We start from the raw sequence: 13,853 nt of genomic DNA on the forward strand, positions 1-13,853 counted from the left end.
TGTGTCACAGAGCTGGTCTCAGAACAGCCTTTCCACAGAGAAAGGTGATCTCCTCAGGGTAATACACGATGGTTTATATCTTCAATCATATGCTTACGATAGTGTCCCACAGATTCAAACACCAGTGTATAGATAAACAGTGTGTGTGTGCAGGGCTGGCACACAGCAGTGTCCTCTCACAGCCAGGCTCCTGCCAGAGACCTGCAGGACCAGCAGAGCAGGGCTGGGCTGTGCCCCTGTGCACTGGACACCCCACAGAAGCTGCCCCAGGGCATCGTCATGGACTGGCCCCTCCTAACCACCATTTCCAGCTCTGGCCTCTCTCCCTTACTCACAGAGGTTGTTCTTCCCTCCATGGAGGGACACGGAATGAGTAGGTCAGAAATTCATGTCTGCATTGTTCTGATGAGATGTGAGCATGCACATGATGGATGTGAGGTGAGATGAACCCAGGTGAACACTAACGACACCAGCTATTCCTGAAGGTTCCATGAAGGCCTGTGAGACAGACAGTGTTTCAAGGTCACTTCATGTTGGGAGTAACAGCCCATGGGAAACCACCCACTGGGATCTTCTTCCTTGAACTGAGCTCCCCGTGTCCATTCCTCATGATGTGGGACATCTCAGATGAGTGCAGAGCAGGTGACACACCACAGGGCTGAGGTTTCTCCCATCCTTGGGAGTGGCAACAGGAGGCCAAAGGGACAGTGTGAATCAGAGTCAAGTTCTGAGGTCCTCAAGAAAGGAAGATGTCAAGCTCATCTTCAAGAAGGGCTTGAAGGAGGATTTGAAGAATTCAGGGCTGGTCAGCCTACCTCTGTCCCTGAGAAGGGGATAGGCAGCGTCTTCCTGCACCAGTTTCGGGAACCTGAAGGACAAGGAAGGCATTGCTGAACCGAAATGAGCGGAAAACCCAATGACTCCCAAGAAATGCTCTGGACTCATTCCAGAGCTTTAGACCCCCAGGAATGAGCTCAGTGACAGTGCAGCCCATGCAGTTGCATCTGTGACCCTCACTGAGCAGCACAACCAGTGTGCAGTCACCCCATAGTTCTGCAGCCAAACTGCTCTGCAGAGCATTTGTGCCAGGTTGGGGCCCTGTGGGGAGCACGGGATGGGGCCAGGAGCACCAGAGCAGATCAGAGGAGGGATGGGGGAGATCAGACAGGAGCTGACCTGGACTGGAAACTGAAGAAAGTGTTCACCCAGAAGCAACATCCTTTTGCTCTGGTACTTCAGTCCTGGTGCTCATCACATGTCCTTAAGACAAACTTATGAACCAGTCTTGTCAACCTTACCCCAAACGTCACCCCTAGACAAGGCTCCTGAGCTGGGGCCAAGCTGGAGAACTGGGGTCCAGCTGTGACCAGAGGAAGGACAAGGCCTGTCCTGGGTCCTCTAAAGGGCTGGCAGCCTCTGTGATCTCCACCAGAAAAGGCAGCATGCAGAAAACTGGAGACCATCCTCATGCCCATTGGAGGCGCTTAGGAAGAGTTGCTCTCTCCAAATATCCAGCCCAGCTTGTTGCTGCCTGAACTACCAGGAGAAACTGCCCCTGGACCCTCATTGCAGACCCCATCTCCTCCACCCCATGCAGGCCGTGCTCTCCCCCTTGGCACTGAGGTGGTTCCAGAGATCCAAGAGACACCTGTAGGAGGAGATGTTGGATGGGGATATGGTGTCCTTCAGTGCTCCTCATGGTACCTCCTGCTGGGCTTTGTGCCACTGGTCACAACCCTCTGAGCCTGGATGTTCAGCCAGTTCTCAGTGGTGCTGAGCAGGAACATGCCCACGAGCACATTGGGCTGCACTGGGAGGAGCGTGGCCACCCAGACAAGGGCAGTTATTGCCCATCGTGACTCAGCACTGGTGCGGTCACATCTGGAGCCGTGTGTCCCAGTGTGAGGTTCCCCATTCTGGAGGAACGGGAGGAGCTGTCGTGTGGCCAGAGAAAGTCTGGGTCACGTGTGGAGATGCTGAGAGACCCAAACTTCTTTAGCCTGGTGCAGGGGAGGCTGAGGAAACGTGCTGGTTTTACTGAAATTGGGTTAATTTTCCTCATGCATTTTGAACCTCTCTCCTTCACAGCCAGTAGAGTCTTTTGCTTACATTTACTATGAGAATAATGAGGTAACGCTGTTTCTTCCCTGGGGTAGAGTTCATTTTGTCTTTTAGCAGCTTTACAGTGTTTGCCATTTGCTATGAGAGGAATGTCAGAACTCACTGAGATCTTGGCTGTTGTCAGGGAAACCAAGGACTTCTTTGGCCATCCAGCTGAGGATGCAGATTGGCAGGAGGGGACACAGACAGGACAGCACCTGGATTGACATGCAGGCTCATCAATGACATATTCCCTATGATTAGCGCCATGCTCAGTCTAAAGCTGGAGCCGGCTTCTAGGGCTTGTTACATCCGTTACTTTGGGTTTTCCAGCTGGTTTGGTGAGTTCCATTCAGAAGTTTCATCCTGTCAGGAGTTCGATGTCAGTTCGGCCTTTTGCCGTTCTGCCATTTTGCCGTTGGCCTTTGGGCCTTTCTGCCTGTTGCCCTTTTGCTCTCTCTGGCTGGGATGGGCTGTTCAGGACCAAGGTGCTCCCTTCTGCAGGACTGGCTGCTCCGTGTGACTGGAGTTACACGGGGGATGGCACTGAGTGTATTTTCTTAATTTAATTTATCTATTTGTATTTAATTTACCTGGACTATTGTCAGTGAAAACAAGGACTTCTCTGGAGTGCAGCTCCAGGTGCAAATGGATAGGTGGGGGCACAGACAGGACAGTACCTTCATTGACATCCAGGTCAATCAACGAGGTATTTTCTACCATTAGTGTCATGCTCGGTATAAAACTGGAGATGCCTTTTCCAGTTGGTTAGTTCAGATTTCCTGACTACGTTGGTTAGTTCTGTTCATTCTGTTGGGAGGTCAGTGTTAGTTCAGTTTTGTGACATTTTGTTGTGTTTAAGTTGGCCGTTGGGCCTTTCTGCCGTTTACATTTTTGCTTTCTCTTGCTGGGATCAGCTGTTCAGGACCAGGGCGCTCCCTTCTTTTGGGTTAGCTGTTCCACATGACTGGAGATCTGTGGGGAATGGCACTGAGTATCATTTATTTTATGTATATTTTAGTATCTGTACACTACTAGTAGTAATATTTTATAATTACTTTTATTGTCTTATGAATTTTATTTTCTAAGCCCACGAGTTATTCTCTTCCCTTTCAGTTCTCTCCCTTGTCCCACTTTGGGGATTAGGGGCAGGATGTGAGCAGCTATCAGGGTCTTAGTTGGTGGCTGTGGTAACACCATGAAAAGAAAGGGCAGTAGTAGCTTCAGAAATTCTAAAAATCACTTTCCAAGATGGTGGCAGTTTTGTTTTTTTGATTTGTTTTTGGTTTGGTTTCGTTTGATTTGGTTTTTTTTTGGTGGAGGAAAACAGCATAAGAAAGAAAAACCATCAGAAACTGCAGCTCTGGAGTTCCAGAGTGGAGCTCAGGATCAAGAAATGTCATTCTGTGCACAGTGCTGTGGTCATTCAGAGGGACTCAGGATCAGTCATGACTCTGTGTTTCAAGGAACAGCTGGTGAGGATGGAGAGACAGCAGCACAGGTGGGGACACACTGGGCTGAGAACAAGGTGGGGAAGCGCATGGGGTGTCTACAGCCTGTGGGGAAACAGCCACAGGCCTGGGACAGTGCAGGATGGACCTTGGTGGACATGGCCAAGTGTGCTGGCAAGGCTGGATGTCCCTGCAAGAGCCAAGGTCTTTGTCCCCTTGGCTATGGCTGATGTCCCTGCCAGCGAGGCCTAAGAGGAGACACATGGTTGTCATGGCCATGGCACCCCATTGCCTCCTTGCACCCCCAGGGAGTGTCACAGCATTGTCCTGCACTGGGCATCGCACTCCCCACAGCCCCAGGAAGAGCCCTGAGCCACACGTGAGGGACAGGATCTCCCTTCCAGGGGCAGGGGCTCAAGGCTTGGCCATTGTCCTTCATCAGACAAACCAAGAGCTTTCTCAGCATCAGAGCTGCTGCACTTTGCCTGTGCCTGATGCAATCACTGCCTCCAATTATCTGCTCTAACGAGTCCCTGGGAGGCTTTGTCAGTAACAGCCCTCAGTGGGGCCCATTAATGCTTCAAGGCACTTTGGAGTTTGTTCTGGCTTGGACTTCTTGAGCAGATTCTTCAGTCTGTGCTTGGTATTTGACGTTCATGGACTCAGCACCAAATACACCATGGGGCTCATTAAAACACAGAAAGCCCTAATGACCAATGTTTATTTCCCTAATTTTCTTCACATCTTCCAGACTTGTAGAACTAACTGTAGAGGTTTCAATGGGACACTTGCTGATGAAGGTTTCAAAGAAGATTTCGTGAAGGAGGGTTTTTTCTTTCCAGGGTATTTTCTGTCATGTTTTAAGTGTATAGAAGAAGTGACAGCAGCATTCTACACTGGACATTGATCCCGAGGTTCTCCTGGAGACATCTGGACAGGCAGGAGAACAGTCCCTGAGGCTGGACACTGCATGGACAACCTGGCTCCTCACCCCCACCCCCAGTCTGCCGGGTTCCTCATTGGCCACCAGAGATTGCATCACTTTTCCTGCATCAGACTTCTCCACTGAGCTCTGCAGGAGATGCTGCAGCTCCTGTGCACCAGCTCCACCTGCTCTCCTGTGCAAACACTGCACAGTTCAATCAACAGCAAAACACTTTCCTCAGCTGTGTGTGTAAGTGGATCTGGTGAGGTCCAGCATCCACAAGGGACACCCACACAAGAACTGCTTTAGACAGAGAGAGAGGAGAGGATAGAAATAAACACAATGAACGTGTTGACTGCCATGTCAATTAGAGCTCTGAAGAACGGGGCAAGTTTGTAACTCCCTGAAGCTCAAAGCAGAAACCAGGCAGTTGAGAGGCCACTGAATGACCAAAGAGCAAGTGGAGGAGAAACCTGAGAGCACTGGGAAGGGCAAACATCCAGACAGGGCTGGAAAGTTGTCCTTGGACAGGGACATTGAATCAGGAGAGGTGGGAACTCCTGAATGACGAGGGAGATGAAATTATAGAGTGTTGGTAATAGAAGTACAGGGGAAGATCAATATTTCTTCTCTTACCCTTAATACATCTTTCATCAGCTGTCTCACCATAAACAGCCAGGGCCATTTTAGGGCCCCAGTGTACCTGAGGTGCTGGCCTGGGATTGACATCTGTCACACAGGACCTGGGGAGACCAGAGCACCGTGCAGTGCAGGTGGAGCCTGGGCAGGGGTTCCCGGGGCATCTACACTGGCACCAGGTGTTTGTGTCCATGGAGCTGAAGACATTTGTGTCCTAAATCCATGCCCAGTTCTGGAGAACTCTTTCCTTTCCAAAGAAAAGTAACTCCCTGATAAAGATGTTAAAATTAATTAATTAATTAATTAAAAATATGTTGACACCTTCCTTTGCTTTGGATCTTTGACTTCAGTTCTTCTTATTTCAATTGTCATTGACATCAACTGACATCTGATGGGCCTGCAGGCATGAAGCCAAGATCACGTTGTGTCTTGCACAGCGCCCCATGCCCTCTGAACCTGCCCTGCCCAGGACTCCTCACACGTTGCCCAGAGCGAGTCACACTGAGGTGTTGGCTGGTTCCCTGGCTGGGATGTTGGTTTAGATGGTCACCTACAGCACAGGTGGGTCCTGCCCCATCATCGCCTGCTCTGCTCCGGTCTGAAACAGAGCCCAACATCACAATGGGATCATGAGAGAACTGAGGCTGAAGGGACCTCAGGAGTCTGCAGTCCAACCCGTCACCAACTGAGTCACACCAAGGTGTTCAAGCCTTGATTCAATCAGAGCTTTAGCAGGACTAGAGAAGTGATCATCCCTTTGTACTGGGCACTGGTGAGGCTGCACCTTGAATCCTGAGGTCAGTTTGAGGCCCCTCATGGCAAGGAAGACATTGAGGTGCTGGAGAGAGTTCAGAGGAGGGTGACAAGGCTGGTGAAGGGTCTGGAGCAACAGTCTTACGAGGAGCGATTGAGGGAGCTGGGGCTGTTCAGCCTTGAGAACAGGAGGCTGAGGAGAGACCTTATTACTCTCTACAGCTGCCTGTAAGGAGGTTTTATCATGGAGGGCGTTGGTCTCTTCTCCCAAGTAGCAAGTGATAGGACAAGAGGAAATGGCCTCAAGTTGCACACGGAGAGGTTTAGATTGGATATTAGGAAGAAATTCTTCAGGGAAAGGGTTTTGAAGCAATGGAGCAGACTGCCCAGTGAGGTTGTGGAGTCCCAATCACTGAAGGTGTTTAAAACACAGATAGATGGGGCTCTTAGGGACATGGTTTAGTGCCAGATTTAGGTTATGGTTGGACTCAATGATCTTAAGGGTCTCTTCCAAGCACAATTATTCTATGATTCTGTGATAAGTCATTTTTGCTATTTTCTTTCTCAGAGGACCATGCAGCTTCCCTGAGAGCCAGGACTTTTCTGAGGTGTTGGAGAGAGGTCTCACAGTCACACCAGCCAGTTCCACCAGCCCCTGTCTGTCCCTTCCCAGACCAAACCTTTTCTCCATATCCCGACCTTCCAGGCGAGTTTCTGGGACACAGCAAATGCTGTCCAGGTCCTCTGGGCCTGTTCAGAGAGAGCAGCTTGACAACATGGTGATGGGCTCTCTGTGCACCTCAAAGCTTTCCTGACCATTTTTCTCAATACCCTACTTGTACCCAACATTTCTGGTCCTTGAGCTGTACATGAGGGGATTGAACAAGAATGTGGGGATGGTGTAGAAAAAATACTTTTTCAAACTGTCTTGTGAGGGCTTTTCTGGGCATCCCACAGTCCAGGATGAGGGTGCGGTAGAAACCAATGACATTGGTAAGAGGTCCAGGTGGAGAAGGCCTTGTGCCTGTCTACACTGGAGCAGAGCAGTGATGCATTGATGGGATGCCCATGTGAACAGGAAGGGGACAAATGGCTCTAAAATGCCTTCCAGCCAGTTCTTTACCCATTGCACATACACCATCCAGGCCACGAGCTGCAGCTTCTCCAGGAGATGCTGTGGGACACGGTGTCAAAGGCTTCACTGCAGTCTAAGGACACAACACCCACAGCCCGTGTGGCGCGTTCACTCCCCACGACAGACTTTCCCTCATCTGCTCAGCGGTCACCTTGTCACAGAAGGAGATCAGGCTGGTCAAGCAGGACCTGCCTTTCATCAAGCCATGCTGATTGGGCCCCATTGCTCGCCTGTGTGTGTGACCTCACAGTCCTTTCTAGCCATGTTCCTGCTGTTGGCCAATCCCCTGCAGAGGCAGAAGTGACCTCACAGTGCCCTCCACACCCATTGGTTCCTACTGGACTATGAGTTCCTGAGACACAGTGACCACACGGCATCGTACCCACCATCACCCTCCTTGTGGTCCAGTGTGTGAGCAGATCAAACTGAGCTGCTTTCATCATGTTTATCAAATACATTTCCTATGAAGGGTTTGAGTGGAGAAACGTTCCTCAGAGGAGCTGCTGTATTTACTCTGGGACATTTGACATCTCTGCTTCTGCCTCTGCTTTTGTTCTCCTTCCTCTGTCTATTCTGACATGAAAGAGCTCTCCAAGGAAAAGATTCATGGAATCCTACAATAACACAGGTTGGAAGAGACCCCTGAACACCATCTCTGTCCCACTGACCTTTATGGCACCCCAAGGAACAGCTGATGGCATTTGTGCTCCCTTGGGTTCATCTCACCACATGCACACACTGGACATGCACATGATGTGTGTGTTTACATCTCATCTGGACAATGAAAACAGGGACTTATGACCTAGTGTTTCATAGAATCATAGAATGTTCTGAGTTGGAAGGACTCACAAGGATCATGGAGTCCAAGTCCTGTCCCTGCACAGGACACCGCACAGGTCACCCCGTGTGTCTGAGGACGTTGTCCAGTCTCTTCTTGAACACTGTCAGGTTGGGGCCGTGACACCTCCCTGGGGAGCCTGTTCAGTGTCCAGCACCTCTGGGGGAAGGACGTTTTCATCATGTCCAACCTAAACCTCCCTTGGGACACCCTTCTTCCATTCCCTTGGGTATTGTTATCGGTCACCACAGAGAACAGATCAGTACCTTCCTTTACTTCTCCCCTTGTGAGGAAGCTGTAGCCACCATGAGGTCTCCTTTGAGTCTTTTCTTCAGCTCTGATGCTCAGAAACCCCTTGGTTTGCTTTCTGCAGCGGAAAGGAGAAGCCATCACCTCCAGGCAATGGGAAGGGGGATCCTGTCCCTCACACACGGCTCAGGGCTCTTCCTGGGACCGTGGGATGTGGGTGTGCAAGGCCCAGGGAAGGACAACACTGGGACAACAACCTCCAGCTTCCCCATGGGGCTGCAAGGAGGCAGCGAGGCCCCAGTGCCATGAGGACAACATGTCTGCTCCTGGGGTCAGTGGCAGAGACAACTGCCCTGGCCAAGGGGACAGAGACCTGGCTTCTGTGGGTCCCTTCCAGCCTTACAGCGCCCTTTGCCATCTCCACCACAGGCTGTTCCACACGGTGCTGCCCCTGCCCCTCTTTCCCTGCAGGCTGCAGACACCCATCTCACTTCCCACCTGCTCTCACCCCAGCATTTCTACACCTTCACTGCTGTGTCTGCACCCTCACCGGCTGCTCTTTGGCACACAAACCATGGGCTGATCCAGCTCCCTCTGGGTCACTTCTTGCACCACAGCACTGCCCTTCCAGTGACATTTCTTACTGCTCATATCCTGTTTGCACTTCCCAATCTGCACTTGGTAGCCAGAAGGAGACCATGTCTGAGCCTTGAAAACAGCCTGTACACAACATGCCTTTCTTTCCCCTGTCCATTCTGGTTCAGCAATCCCTTTCTTGTCCTTCACATTCCTGGACATGGCTGCAGGAGGACGTCTCCCAACACCTTCCCAGGGAGCAAGGTAGGGTGGCCAGCCTGTAATGCTCCCAGTTCCTATTCCTGCTCTTCTTCAAGATGGGTTTGAGGTCTGCGGTTTTTAAGGACCCCAGAACCATTCTGGTTTCTATGGCACTTTTGAGAACACAATCCAGAATCACAGTCAAGGGTGATGTAGCAGACAGGAGCACTTGCAATGAGCCTGTCCAAGGCAGCTGAGATGAATCTCAGTGGGCCTGTGGAGTTTGTTCCTGGAGTCACACACAGAAATGTCAGAGTTTCATCAAGCATCCACAAGTGATCCTACCTCATGGGCTCCTTATGCACCCAGGGATGTTCAGAGACAGAGTCTGTCCCTTTTACACACAGAGGCAGGAGTCACAGTGTCCCTCTGGCCTCCTGTTGCCATTCAAAGGGATGGGAGGCACCTCAGCCCTGTGGCGTGTCACATGCTCTGCACTCATCTGACATGTCCCACATCATGAGGAATGGACACAGGGAGCTCAGTTCAAGGAAGAAGATCCCAGTGGGTGGTTTCCCATGAGCTGTTACTCCTAACGTGAAGTGACCTCGAGAAACTGTCTGTCCCACAGGCCTTCATGGAACGTCCAGGAATAGCTGATGGAATTTTTCCTCACTCAGGTTCATGTCACCTCACATACATGATGTGTGTGCTCACATCTCATCTGAACAGTGCAAACATGGATTTCTGACCTACTCATTCAGGGTCCCTCAGTGGAGGGAAGAACAACCTCTGTGAGATGGGGAAATAGGCCAGGGCTGCAAATGGTGGTTGTGAGGGGCCAGTCCATGATGACTGACCTGAGGCTCCTTCCACGGGGTGTCCAGTGCACAGGGGCACAGTCCAGCCCCTGCTCTGCTGGTCCTGCAGGTCTCTGGCAGGAGCCTGGCTGTGAGAGGACACTGCTGTGTGCCAGCCCTGCACACACACTCTGATCAGCTGTACACTGGGGTTACATCTGTGAGACACTTTTGTACTCATATGCTTGAAGACATAAACCATCATGTTCTGTACATAGGAGATCACCTTTCTATCTGGAAAGGCTGTTGTGAGGCCAGCTCTGTCACAGCAGTGCCCATTGCCTGTCCCTGCCTGCACCCACAGCACTGACACACAGCAGGACGGTGACCAAGCTGCCAGAGCACTCAGGCCTTGCACCAACACCAGGGATGAGAAGGAGAGTGTGGAGTGGAAACCAGAACAGGTCTGGAAGAACAAGCGCTGCTGCTCCCTGGCACAGCTGCCATACTGGACATGATTCCCCTACTCCAGTCACAGAAACTGTCCCTGCAGCTCCAGAAAGGCCTTGGAGTTACAATGTCAGTAGAAAAAAAATTGTGGAAAGTCCCTTTATTTTGCTCAAACACAGAGAGCATGAATTTGTCACTGACACAGCCACTCAGTGAGAAAAGCAGGCAGTGAATTACAAAGAAAATTAAAACTTTCTCACAATAAACAAACACAAGGAGAAACAAAAAATACTGCACACAGGATGAACCTGCAATGAGTTGGCCTATAACTCTTATGTAGAAGAACTTAGAGACAGTTTATAGCTTCTGAAGAAATCCAGTCATCTGTTTCCTCAGGGCATCCTTGAGCTCCTGGTTCCTCATGCTGTAGATGAGGGGGTTCACTGCTGGAGGCACTGAAGAGTACAGAACAGACACCACCAGGTCCAGGGATGGGGAGGACATGGAGGGGGGCTTCAGGTTGGCAAACATGCCTGTGCTGACAAACAGGGAGACCACGGCCAGGTGAGGGAGGCAGGTGGAAAAGGCTTTGTGCCGTCCCTGCTCAGAGGGGATCCTCAGCACGGCCCTCAAGATCTGCACGTAGGACACCACAATGAACACAAACAGCCAAAAGTTAAACAGGCACTGACCAAAATAAGCCCAAGTTCCCTGAGGTAGGAGTGTGAGCAGGAGAGCTTGAGGATCTGGGGGATTTCACAGAAGAACTGGCCCAGGGCATTGCCCTTGCACAGGGGCAGTGAAAATGTATTGGCCGTGTGCAGCAGAGCAGTGAGAAACCCAGTGGCCCAGGCAGCTGCTGCCATGTGGACACAAGCTCTGCTGCCCAGGAGGGTCCCGTAGTGCAGGGGTTTGCAGATGGCAACGTAGCGGTCGTACGACATGACAGTGAGGAGACAGTATTCTGCTACTACCAAGAAGGTAAAGAGAAAGAGCTGTGCAACACATCCTGTGTAGGAGATGTTCCTGGTGTCCCAGAAGGAATTGGCCATGGACTTGGGGACAATGGTGGAGATGGAGCCCAGGTCCAGGACAGCGAGGTTGAGCAGGAAGAAGTACATGGGGGTGTGGAGGTGCTGATCCCAGGCTATGGTGGTGATGATGAGGCCGTTGCCCAGGAGGGCAGCCAGGTAGATGCCCAGGAAGAGCCAGAAGTGCAAGAGCTGCAGCTCCCGTGTGTCTGTGAAGGGCAGGAGGAGGAACTGGGTGATGGAGCTGCTGTTGGACGTTTGCTGCCTGTGGGCATGTGGCACTGTGAAAACAGGAGAGCACGTAAAGAAATCAGGACAGAGTTCTCCCAGAAAATCTCTTCCCCTCCTCAACCAACATCCCTCTTCTACTCCCACCTGTGCCACCACATACAGAAATGTAAATTGTTCTCTCCTTTTTGGCAGCCGCTGTGGTCATGTCCCTGGCTGGAGCGTTGGTTTGTGCTTTCTGATTGTGCTGTGAGGATCAGGGCCTCTTCCTGTGGGCTCCCAAGGTGTCAACCCTGCCCTACAGCACCGGGACCTGGGAAAGGGAGGGAGTTCTTGTGTTTATACACAATTATAATCTACTTATATCGTAATCATAATTCACAATATCATGCCAGGGAAGCACTGGGGTGTCCTAAAGCTGTTCTGACTGGGATAGAATGGGCTCATTCCCCAGCCCCACACATAGCACATCCCAGAGCCCCAGAGGGCATGATGGGCTTAGGGAATTTGCTCCCACAGAGACATCTGCATGGCAGGACTTGCAGCATCAGTATCTGATCTTCAGCTGAAAGCCCAGCTGCAGAGAGTTTGAGGGAAGAACACAGGCAGCGGAGTCACCAAGTGGACAAGGAGACATGGCCCAGCGCTTCTGCTGAGAGAGAACAGGGAGACACGGACAGGCCCTGAGGAGCTTCTCCTTCTTGGAAGCTGGGCTGCCAAGGAAGTGCCTCAGCTCAAGACACCACAGACTTGAGGACAGAAGCTGTGGTGGGTGGGAGAGGAGCCTGGCAGCACTGCTAAGGGGTAGACATCAACACTGCAGGGGATGGCAGGGAGGTGCCCAAGTTCCCCCTGTGATGGCACTTTTGGCAGAAGGTCTCTCTCTCCCCCTGCCCAGGTCTCCACTGCCTGGAGCTGTTCCTGCCGGGAGCTCTTTCTCTGTCCCCATGTCTCCTCCCTGTCACTGCTCTCAGTGTCAGTCTGTCCCACCCCCTGTGTGCTCAGCTCTTCCCTGCACAAACTTCCTGGCAGCTCAGCACTGCCCAGGAACATCTCTATGTGTGTGCGGATTCTGCTGAGAACATCATACCAGCCCTAAAGGGGGTGGAAAGGAGATGTTGCTGCTCTGTGAGCCAGAGTGTGTTGAATTGCGCTCTCAGAGAAAAATAAATATCTGGAGTTTCAGCACTTGCCCCGTAACTGAAAGACACATTTTCATCTTCCCTTTCCTAGCCAGCCAGCCAAGAATAGAGGACAAAAGGCAATAATTGCTTCCCTTTCAGATAATCCCTGCCTTGTTGTCCCTCTTGGAATGTCCCTGGGGGTGAGTTGTCAGCAACTCTGATCCACACAGCACCCTCTCCACAGCACAAGGACCCTGTCCTGCCTGGGATCACTCCTTCCCCCCACAGCTTCTCCCCTCCTTGTTGTTTGGATCTCCACGGGCAGGCTGAGCGCTGACCCTGGCAGGCGGCAGAGTCCCTGCCCGGCACAGCCCTGGGGTGCAGGGACCCTGCTCTGCAGGACAGCCCTGGGCACCCCTGGGTGCTCACCCGGCTTCACAGCTGTTCAACATGGCCTGACAAGAGCCCCGTCCTTACAGATCCCACAAGCTGTGCCTGTGCCAGTTTCAGGAGATGCCTCCAGGAGCTACAGCTGCACTGCCCTGCACCAGAGACTTACCATGACAAGGCTGCAAAGGTTTCTCCTCCAGTGAGCTCTCAGTCATCCTCCAGTCCTGACCACCTTTAATCTCTCTGTGCCTTGCTCGTCTGCTGAGATCCCCAGGCAGAGCCCTCAGCCCTGCTGCGTGTGCAGAGGAGCTGCTCCTGGGCAGAGCTGTCTCTCTGCAGCGCTGCCGCTGCCATGAGCTCCCTGTGTCCCAGGAGCCCAGCCCAGCTCAGCAGCACAGGAGCAGCCCAAGGCACTTTAATGACCCCTCTGGTGGGTTTGGTGCTGAGTCCATGAACCTGAGACCCTGAGGGGAAGCTGAAGAAACTTCTCAAGAAGTCAAACTCAGATGCAAACTCCAAAGTTTCCTGTAATATACACGGGTCCCACTGAGGGACAGAACTGAAGAACTGACCCCAGAGTTTGGTTAGAGCAGAAAACTGGAGGCAGTGATGACAGGTCAGGAAAAGCAATGTAAATGTGTCTCTGATGCTCAGTAAACCTGAATGTGTTTCGTTAACCAAAGGACTAAGTCCTGACCCCCAACCCTGGGGAGTCAGATCCTGTCCCTCCCACATTGCCCAGGGCCCTTCCTGGGACAGTGTGATGTTGGTCTGTACAAGGCCAAGGGCAGGACTATGGTCCCACATCTCCCAGGTTCCTGACTGGGGACAAGGAGGGGTTTGGAGCTCATTGACAACGTCTTCCTAACACAGGTGACTGAGGAGTCAGTGGGGTGAGGTGCCCTGTGGGACTTCACACTTACAAACCAGAAAGAGTTGGTCAGGATGGAACAGTCAGGGATG

General features: G+C 51.8%; 1 pseudogene across 1 annotated transcript; it reads right to left on the reverse strand.

Moving 5' to 3' along the window:
* Nucleotides 1-10,463: 10,463 nt before the first annotated feature.
* LOC308050726 (olfactory receptor 14J1-like) lies at nt 10,464-11,397 on the reverse strand (annotated as a pseudogene). Its single transcript has one exon. The product of its transcript is annotated as an olfactory receptor 14J1-like (transcript).
* Between the last annotated feature and the right edge of the window lie 2,456 nt (nt 11,398-13,853).

Source organism: Nesoenas mayeri, assembly GCF_963082525.1.
Source record: "Nesoenas mayeri genome assembly, chromosome: 29".
NCBI lineage: Eukaryota > Metazoa > Chordata > Aves > Columbiformes > Columbidae > Nesoenas > Nesoenas mayeri.